This window comes from Podarcis erhardii, assembly GCF_964252035.2.
Source record: "Podarcis erhardii genome assembly, chromosome: 3".
NCBI lineage: Eukaryota > Metazoa > Chordata > Lepidosauria > Squamata > Lacertidae > Podarcis > Podarcis erhardii.
The window spans coordinates 108747055-108757208 of NC_138507.1; the positions used below are offsets into that span (position 1 = coordinate 108747055).

At 47.0% G+C, this 10154-nt stretch overlaps 1 protein-coding gene across 1 annotated transcript in view; it reads right to left on the reverse strand.

The window, feature by feature from the left end:
* Window positions 1-874, reverse strand: part of KCNK12 (potassium two pore domain channel subfamily K member 12) — a 38861-nt gene extending 37987 nt beyond the window's left edge. Inside the window, exon 1 of the mRNA XM_081854885.1 lies at window positions 574-874. The gene's annotated coding sequence lies outside the window, so the exon portion shown is untranslated. The remainder of the gene's footprint in view (window positions 1-573) is intronic.
* Window positions 875-10154: the final 9280 nt, after the last annotated feature.

The window sequence follows — 10154 nt, forward strand, 5'->3', positions numbered from 1 at the left end:
TATGCTCAAAATGGATTTCTTTTCAGCAAAATGCTTGGCATATGCAACAGAGCATTCGCCTGTGGGGTGGTGTGACTTTTGTTTTTGTTAGCATGCTGGTATCACTCCAAGAACCTGACTTGCTCCTTACACACAGAGAGACAGAGTTATAGATTTCACCCTCCCAAACCAAGCAACTATTGGACATGCACTTCAAAACGAAGACATTTAAAGAAGAAAACAGACTAAAACTAAAGGGGATAAAAAAGGACCAGGAGGTCATCCAGCTGGACCCCTTCCTTAACGCATGACCCACCTGCCCTCTATACAACCCTTCCAGATTAACCCACACTTAATTCACAACACGGTGTGCCAAAAGCAAATGGTACTTTACCAAGCTTACTCCCCCCCCCCCTTTACCTTTCTGTTTATTCAGACAGAACTACCCCTGGGTACTTCTCTTTCCGCTTCCACTTCAGAAGCTTTAGTTTGGCCATTCATCTTCTCTCCCTACCCCACCCCCAGTCCCCGGAGCCCGCAATCGCAGCCTCCAGCCCAGCGCTTCCTTTAACCTAGACGTGAGCAAACACGCACCATCTTCTTTTTCAAAGTACTTCTGATTCCCCGGAACGTGCAGGTTCTTTTTTTAAGCCCCCAAAACGTTCCTGAAGTGGCTTCTGGTAAACCTGGCGGTGCTGATGGGTCGCCTTCACCTCTGCTCCTTGATCCGAATTGCCAGCGCTGGCGGTGGGGAGAAAAGCTGGGAAATGCAGTGCGGCTGTTCAGCACCACGGATAGCGCACTGCAGCTCCGCGTGCGCCCGCGACTCTAGTCTCGCTCCCTCTCTCAGTCCCCGCCTGTAGTTGAGCTCAGAGGGCTGGCAGAGCGGGGGGCGGGGGGGAGGCTGTTCCAGCTCCAGCTTGCGAGTCGATCCACGATCGTTGCCTCCCTTCCTCGTTTCTCTCGCGACGGATCTGGGTCTTGCAAAGCGCGCCGGCTCGCCCAATGCGAAGCAAACGGGGCTGGCCAGAAGCTGGCGGTTGTGCCCGCCTTCGCCACCAGCCGGGAGAGCTCTTTCTTTTTATTATTTCTATCTTTCCTTGTTGGACCTGCTGTTTGTGCTAGAGGGGCGTTTCTGATGCTGATGCACGAGGTTGTCATTTATTTATTTTTCGGGAGGGAGGCTGGTCCAGGGCAGGAATTATTTCCAGAAGCAACAACAAAAGGATGTGCCACAGAAAACAACAACAACAACAACCCCAAAACAGAACAGAACAAAAACCGCTTGGTTCTAGAAGAGGGTTGGTGTCTTCACGTCCTGCAGATCGGGCAGAGGAGCATCACTTTTCTCTGCGTCGAAAGTCCAGGACAGTTATTGAAATCTTTCTCGATGACTTGGCGTCTGTGCCTTATGTCCGGTCACTATACCAAAATACCTGTCATATAGGTTTGCATATAAGCATACATCAATATGATGGAACAGGTGTGCATAAATTGATGCACAGCGGTTCAATTAAGCCTACATCTATCTATCTATATCTGTATCTATCTATCTATCTATCCATCTATCATCTAGCGCAGCTTTGCAGAGAAATACAAAAACTGATTTAGTCACCCCTTATTCACCCAACCAATACCAGCCCGTCTATCTCCAAATAGCACTGGTTACAGACAGACTCATTGGGGCAGGAGTGGGGGAAGGAAAGGATACAAATTCTATTATTATTATTATTATTATTATTATTATTATTATTATTATTTCACAGACCTCAAGAAGGCAGCACCGCTGTCTTCTCTGTGCAAGAGGTTTTGCATTTCTGAAACAAAAAAATCAACTGCAGACCTCTTCAACCAGTGACAATAATGGGAGAAAATAAATACAGGGGTACACCAAAGGCATTCAGCCAATGCCTCTCTATTATACACCCCTCAGCTCTTCAAACTTCTTGTGTCCCTCCAGCCTATGTGTCAAGGGGGGGGGAGGACTGAGACATCCTTCTTGCTTTCAAGGAACTGTTGCTCTGCCATGTCTCAGTAGATGCAGGTTGGTGGAAAGATCTAGTTGTATCTATTCTATATATATAAAGGTAAAGGGACCCCTGACCATTGGGTCCAGTTGCGACTCTCATCTCGCTTGATTGGCCGAGGGAGCCGGCGTACAGCTTCTGGGTCATGTAGCCAGCATGACTAAGCCGCTTCTGGCAAACCAGAGCAGCTCACGGAAACGCTGTTTACCTTCCCGCCGGAGTGGTACCTATTTATCTACTTGCACTTTGAGGTGCTTTCGAACTGCTAAGTTGGCAGGAGCAGGGACTGAGCAACGGGAGCTCACCCCGTTGTGGGGATTCGAACCGCCGACCTTCTGATCGGCAAGCCCAAGAGGCTCAGTGGTTTAACCCATAGCGCCACCTGCGTCCCTATTCTATATATATATAAGCAGGCACAATTTTATGAATATTCTAGTGGGAACTAGTTTTATTCAGCGGTCTGATCTGCACCCCCTGCAAAATGCCTATGTATTCTTGCTGCTGCAACAAAGCAGACTCTTGAGTCTTTGGGGCATTCTTGTGTGAGAGCCAGTCGTAAAAATGGACTCGTTTGGCACAGAGCAGTGTCATAAGATTTAGTGGTGACATTTATCTATTTATTTGTTCGTTTCATTTATACCCCACCTTTCCTCTAAGGAGCTCCAGGTGGCATGCCCCCCCCCCCATTTCACCCTTACAACAACCCTGTGAGGCAGGTTAGGCTGGGAGATAGTGGCTGACCTAAGATCACCCAGTGAGGGTCATGACTGAATGAGGATTTAAACCTGGATTACTTCAGTCCTGCTCTGATACTCTAACGCAGGGGTCAGCAAACCTTCTCAGCAGGAGGCTGGTCCACTGCCCCTCAGACCTTGTGGGGGGCCGGACTATATTTTGAAAAAAAGTGAACAAATTCCTGTGCCCCACAAATAACCCAGAGATGCATTTTAAATAAAAGGCCACATTCTAGTCATGTACAAACACACTGATTCCCAGACCATCTGTGGGCCAGATTTAGAAGGTGATTGGGCCAGATCTGGCCGCCAGACCTTAGTTTGCCTACCAATGCTCTAACCACTACACCTGCTTGTGCTTGAGTAGTGCCACTATATGCTAGATAACTTTAAAAGTTGCAGCATCTCTCTTTTTTTTTAAAAAAACTGTGTTTTCAGGCTGGGACAATACAGTGAAGAGCCAGCTGTGTTCCCACTGGACAGAGCAAACATGCTTCCAGAAAGCAACTGGGAGAAAAGGTGTGTGTGTGTGTGTGTGTGTGTGTGTGTGAGAGAGAGAGAGAGAGTAGTTGCAAGGAAAAAGAAGGGAGGGTAAAGCACCTTCTCAACCACTTGTTGCTTTTCTACTTCAAACTGTACTTCTTACCATCTTACATCACTTTGGTAGAGACTGGGCATTCCAGGGAGGTAAACATAAATCCATGGAAGTGAGAGTCGGACCATAAAGAAGGCTGATCACTGAAGAATTGATGCTTTTGAATTATGGTGCTGGAGGAGACTCTTGAGAGTCCCATGGACTGCAAGAAGATCAGACCTCTCCATTCTGAAGGAAATCAGCCCTGAGTGCTCACTGGAAGGACAGATCAAGAAGCTGAGGCTCCAATGCTTTGGCCACCGCATGAGAAGACTAGACTCCCTGGAAAAGACCCTGATGTTGGGAAAGATGGAGGGCACAAGGAGAAGAGGACGACAGAGGACGAGATGGTTGGACAGTGTTCTCGAAGCTACCAGCATGAGTTTGGCCAAACTGCGGGAGGCAGTGGAAGACAGGAGTGCCTGGCGTGGTCTGGTCCATGGGGTCACGAAGAGTCGGACATGACTAAATGACTAAACAACAACAAACATAAATCCAGATCAGTGCTTAAATGCCTTGAAAGGTATTTCTGTCTTTCAGCAATGTCATGGCAGAGATGCACTTTCTCTTGTCATCATGCGGCAATGACGGGAGAAGCTGTAATTTGCAAAATCTCCTGCCCGCCTGCGCAGCTGTTAGGAGTGAAAGCTGTCATACCAGAGTCAAGGAATTGCTAGTCTCTTAACATGATTAGGAGGTTCCACAGCAGGGCTTCGAAATGATGTTAACGGTCCCTGGGCGCCGGTAGCTGCAGAGAATAGATCGGCAAGAAGGGATGATGCTATTGGGCCTTGATGAGAGTTGGCAAGGTTTCCATCACATTGTGGATGAAGGTGGACGCCAGGGAGACGATGGATGGCGCAGGACAGCGCACTGCTGCCTCTGCCCCTCTCAGGGCAGCTGGTTTGCACATGCAACAGAAGGAAGTGGGAGAATAGCTGTGGAATAACCTCTTCTGGCTGCATGCTTCACACAAGAACAAGATGGCTGGCCTGGCCTGATCCAGCAGGGCTCCTTATATATTCTCTGCAATATTAAAACAAAACCACCACTATGACTGCAAAGGAGCATGTCTGCTTGTTTGCTTGTTGCCTTGTCTCTCCCTACTGCGCTAGTTTTCTGCTTGCAGGGAGGTTTCTCCATGTTGTTTTTTAGTTGTTTAGTCATGTCCGTCTCTTCGTGACCCCATGGACCAGACCACGCCAGGCACTCCTGTCTTCCACTGCCTCCCACAGTTTGGCCAAACTCATGCTGGTAGCTTCAAGAACACTGTCCAACCATCTCGTCCTCTGTCGTCCCCTTCTCCTTGTGCCCTCAATCTTTCCCAACATTAGGGTCTTTTCCAGGGAGTCTTCTCTTCTCATGAGGTGGCCAAAGTATTGGAGCCTCAGCTTCAGAATATGTCCTTCCAGTGAGCGCTCAGGGCTGATTTCCTTCAGAATGGATAGGTTTGATCTTCTTGCAGTCCATGGGACTCTCAAGAGTCTCCTCCAACACTATAATTCAAAAGCATCAATTCTTTGGTGATCAGCCTTCTTTATGGTCCAGCTCTCACTTCCATACATCACTAGGTTTCTCCATAGAGGAGGGTTTTTATTTTTTTAAGGGAGCCTACGCCTGAACTCTGAAATTATGCACTCCAATCTTTCGTTCTGTTTCCATGCATAAACTAGGCCTCATTCGTGGATTTAAGAGGTTGACTGGACATGTGCAACTTATCTTAGGGCAAATGGCTGTGCAAGTATACATTGTTTTGTTGGTTTCTGCTTGGATAAATGAGGCTATAGCGTTCAGTCCAGCAATAATGTGAAATTAACTAGGACATATTTGTTGCCAATCAGGTTGCATCTCAGTTCTGCAGTAGAGATTCCCTCCTCCCCCTCTCTTGCATCGTTAATAAGTTATCTTATTATTATTTAAACATGTATTAAACAAAGACCAAATGAAATTCTGACAGAAACCCAATTTCCTGAGTTTATGTACACAGGGTCATTTTATTTTATTTTCTCTCTTTTTTTAAAGGAGGCCTGGGCTGATGAAGGCAATTTTTAATAGAATAATAAATGGTATTAGCGTGGTTGTTTGGGGCAACATGTATGCAAAAGAAAGGAAATGGGCCCAGGAGATATTTAATTAAGCCACCCGTCTGAAAACAGGTCAGAACATCATGTACTGCTAAAGAAACGCAAATTTGGTGTTGTGATTTTAACTCGTGCTTTAACTATTCCCTGGTTGAAAGACTTTGCAGGTGCCTTGTCTGACTGTTCCTTGGACTGTGATAATTCACCTTGCTTGTTTCCATGGGGGATGGAAAATGTGTGTGCGCACGTAGAAACCTTTGGCTTTATATGGCTGGAATGTAGCCTACTGTACAAAGATAAGAGTGACATCTATTGCCCCGCCCATTTTATCTCTGGCCCCACCCACCACCAGCATACGGCCCTTGGAAAGTTGCGTGTGAGGGAATGTGGCCCTTGGAATGAAAAAGGGTCCCCACCCTTGGACTCTCCAGCCATCCAGTTGTGTTTGATTCCTGTCACTTGGCAGCTAAAATGCTTATTGCAGAGATGGCTGACTTCCAACTGTTCTTGGACTCCAACTCCCATCAGCCCCAGCCAGCATGGCCAATAGTCATGGGTGATGGGAACTGGAGTCCTGCAACATCTGGAGGTCCACAGGCTTGCCATTCCTGACTTACAGGAAATGTTCTGGCCGCCCAGGACAGGAATCCTATACCCATTTTTCTGGGAATAAGCCCCACTGAACTCAATCAGACTTTCTCTGTATAGACCGGTTTAGGAGTGCACTGTGTATAACCATTCTACATCCCAGGTCCCAGCCCTGAAACTGCACCTCAGTGAGCATCTATATTTTGGTGAATGCCTCCATCCACATGTAAGCATCTGTAAACTCAGATGAATTTGTGAAGGCTTCCAAATATGTATTCCCATTTTTGGACATACCCAAGGGAATGCTGACAATCACTTTCAGGCAACCATCAACATTCGCCAGTATATCTTTTGAGCGTTCAGGTATTCTTGACATTTGCCTGGAATGTCTGCTAGTGAATGTCTAACATCTGCCAGTGAATGTCCAACATTTACTGAATTTCAAACCTTCACCATAACATTACAGGAGATTGAAATGATCTCTTCTGGTTACATCAAGGGAGGTGGATTCTCCAAATGTGGAGGATTCCCATTATCCCTGACCTTTGGCCCTGCCGACTGGGGCTGAGAGGAGCCCACCAACCTCTGCAGGACCACCATTTCCCTATCGCTGGGCACCATCAAATGTGAGCTGCCGAATGTGACACTGCTCGCAATTGAAGTAGATTGAGTGGATTGTAATTAAAATGTGTTTGTGCCTGCTGTCTTAAAGCGAGGAACTCCAACAGTGCAGATTTAAACATGCCTACGGGCAGCTTGCGGCTCATTGAGAAGGCAGTAGGAGGTGTTCCCCTGCCATATGACACTCACTGGGAGCACCAAAATGGGACATGCTCTCGCACATCGCAATAAATTATAAAATGCTCCGGAACCCAACTTTGCTCCTAGATTCTGGCCAGGAGGATTTCTCCACCCCCAGCATAGGGCAGGGCCCCAAATGCACCCATTACTGGAAAAGCTTGTGATGCTCAGCACAGTTGGATTACTGCAACATGCTGTCCATGGGGCTGCCTTCGAAAAGCACTAAAAACTTCACTTGGTGCAAAATGCAGTAGCTATAGTGCTGCCTTGAGCTATGTTAGCATGTGTCGCCTTTTTTATAGTGGCTTCCCTGGCTTCCAGGCTGTGGCTGGGTCTAATTCAAAGACCTGGTAATTACTGTAAAGTGCCTCTGCAGAAGATGTTGGCAGTCGGGCTCGTTTTCATAAGGGAGAATAATTAATAATAATAATAATAATAATAATAATAATAATAATAATAATTTATATCCCGCCCTCCCCAGCCAAGGCCGGGCTCAGGGCGGCTAACAACCAATAATAAAAACAAGTTGAATGAATACAACTTAAAAACAAGATTGAAATACAACATTGAAATATTAAAATGCAGCCTCATCACAGGAGGAGAAAGGAAAAAAGAAAGAGGGGGAGGGAATCAAATTGACTCCAAGCCAAAGGCCAGGTGGAACAACTCTGTCTTACAGGCCCTGCGGAAAGAAATCAGATCCTGCAGGGCCCTGGTCTCATGAGGCAGAGCGTTCCACCAGGCCGGAGCCAGTGTTGAAAAAGCCCTGGCTTTGGTTGAGGCTATGAGAATGTGGTCACAAGCATAAGCCATTATGAACAAGACTGGAGAAGGTTGGGAAGCTGAGAAAATCTGCTGCAGCTGTCTGACTTTGGAGGCTCTTCTGTCTGCAGGTCTCTAAGTGGGTTGGGTTGCTTGAAGAGACAAGAGCCAGAGGTCTATTTTGAGCAGCAGTAACATAGGATAAGGGATGCGGGTAGTGCTGTGGGTTAACCACAGAGCCTAGGACTTGCAGATCAGAAGGTCGGCGGTTTGAATCCCCACAACGGGTGAGCTCCCGTTGCTCAGTCCCTGCTCCAGCCAACCTAGCAGTTTGAAAGCACGTCAAAGTGCAAGTAGATAAATAGGTACCGCTCCAGCGGGAAGGTAAATGGCATTTCCGTGCGCTGCTCTGGTTCACCAGAAGCAGCTTAGTCATGCTGGCCACATGACCCGGAAGCTGTACGCCGGCTCCCTCGTCCAATAAAGTGAGATGAGCACCGCAACCCCAGAGTTGGCCACGACTGGACCTAATGGGTCCCTTTACCTTTAACATAGGATACCATCTAAAGGATTAAAACAAAATAAAAAAATTCCTTCCAGTAGCACCTTAAAGACCAACTGAGTTAGTTCTAGGTATGAGCTTTCGTGTGCATGCACACTTCTTCAGATACCAGATACGTGCATGCACACGAAAGCTCATACCTAGAACTAACTCAGTTGGTCTTTAAGGTGCTACTGGAAGGAATTTTTTTATTTTGTTTTGACCATGGCAGACCAACACGGCTACCTATCTGCATCTAAAGGATTGTTTGCCTCTGATTATAGACCATGCAGGAGAGCGTCAATGGGCCTTCGATGGAGTCCTTCCCCTTTGGACAATGACTCTGAGAGTGGCTATTTTCACCCATGCCTTCCATGGCTCGGTTAGTGAGAGTGAGCACTGGCACGGGGACATCAACAATGGAGAGCGAACTACAAAGGCACCACACATTTTCCCCATTCCTCTGTATTGCCACTGCAATTAGGAGTGGAAGGCAAGGAGGCCAACAGTAGGTGGCCCCAGAACCAATGGCAGGCAGAACCAACTAATTCTAGTTTTGTCCCCCATCATCCTCCCTGCTTAGTCGAAACACCTCCCTAAACTGAAAAAAAAGTTTCTGTTTCTAGTTCTTGCAGCTATCAACCATTAATTAAAGAAGCTTTCGCCACTTCCTTTACATCAGTTACTTTGAAACAGCCCTTCAGAATTACAGGGAGATCCACAGCTACTCTTTAGGCCTTTCATGCTGGAGATAATCTGAGTAATTTGAGTAATGATACAGACGTACCATTTCCTGGCATTACAATTCCAATTTTCTTCTAATGGAGCAACTCTCAAAAGAGTTACAGGCTGACAACACACTCAGTTTTTTTGGGGGGGGGGGCGCTGGGTGTCTTTCCCCATGTTATAAAATTCAGATTTTGCTTTAAGACAAGGTTGTGGTCCACATGACCATAGAGCAGAGGTGGGTTTTCCTGTGGTCCTCCTGATGCTTGTGGACTCCAACTGCTGGCCAGTAAGACCAATGGCTAGGGATGATGGCGGTTGTCATCGGGGCAGGGGGCAGCAGAGGTTCCCCATCCCTGTTGGAGAAGGAAATGTAAAAATGTGCGCTATTCTTTGAGAACAGAGCAGCTACAGCAGTGATTTCATGGCATCCTCCCCTCTTTGCAAGCCACATACTGAGCAATGTGCTGTGTTGCAGGGAGGTACATTTCATCTCAAACACTGATGGTTTTTCCAATTCTCCGCCCTTGTCTCCTTCATGCAACTCAAAGCTGTTGCCTCCTAGCATCACCATGCAAGGAGAGCGGCTGCGTCTTCAGCAAGACACTCCATCCAGCAGAGAAGGCTGCTGCTCCACCGGCGGTTTGAGCCAGGCTCTGCACGGAAGCTGTCAGCTGAAGGAATGGCAGAACAAGAGGCACAGCAAACCAGCTGACATTTTAAGAGATTGCAGATTAATTGCCTCTCTTGCAGCTTTCTCACGAATTGTTGCTTTTGATAGCATTCTGTAAACTTGTGCTAGTATGAATGGGATCTATCACAGACTATATGCTGTGAAAGAGGGAGGACCATAGCTCGGAGGTTGACCAGAGGCTTTGCACAGACAGTGACGAAGGTTCGATCCCCAGTAAGGAAAAGACTCCTGTTTGAATCATCATACTGAGCTAGATAGACCAGCGGTCTGACTCTGTGACATAACACCTAACCATGGTTTATTAACCTATGGTTTATTAAAACCACAGCTGGGTGTGATATGTGAACCCAGCTGAGCAGCTTAACTACAGTTTGTTTGCTGCCAACAAACAAGCATCTGATCTGTTTGTTTTCATTATGGCTTGGTGTTATGTGGGAACTCGACGCCCTTACTTAACCATGGTTTGTTCAACCGCTTCACTCCAGACACTCAGCAGACCATAAAGACATGAGGCAAGAGCAGCTGGAAAACAAACACTGGAGAAACACGCATGACTTTTTCTGATCTTCTGCAGGGCCATCCATAGT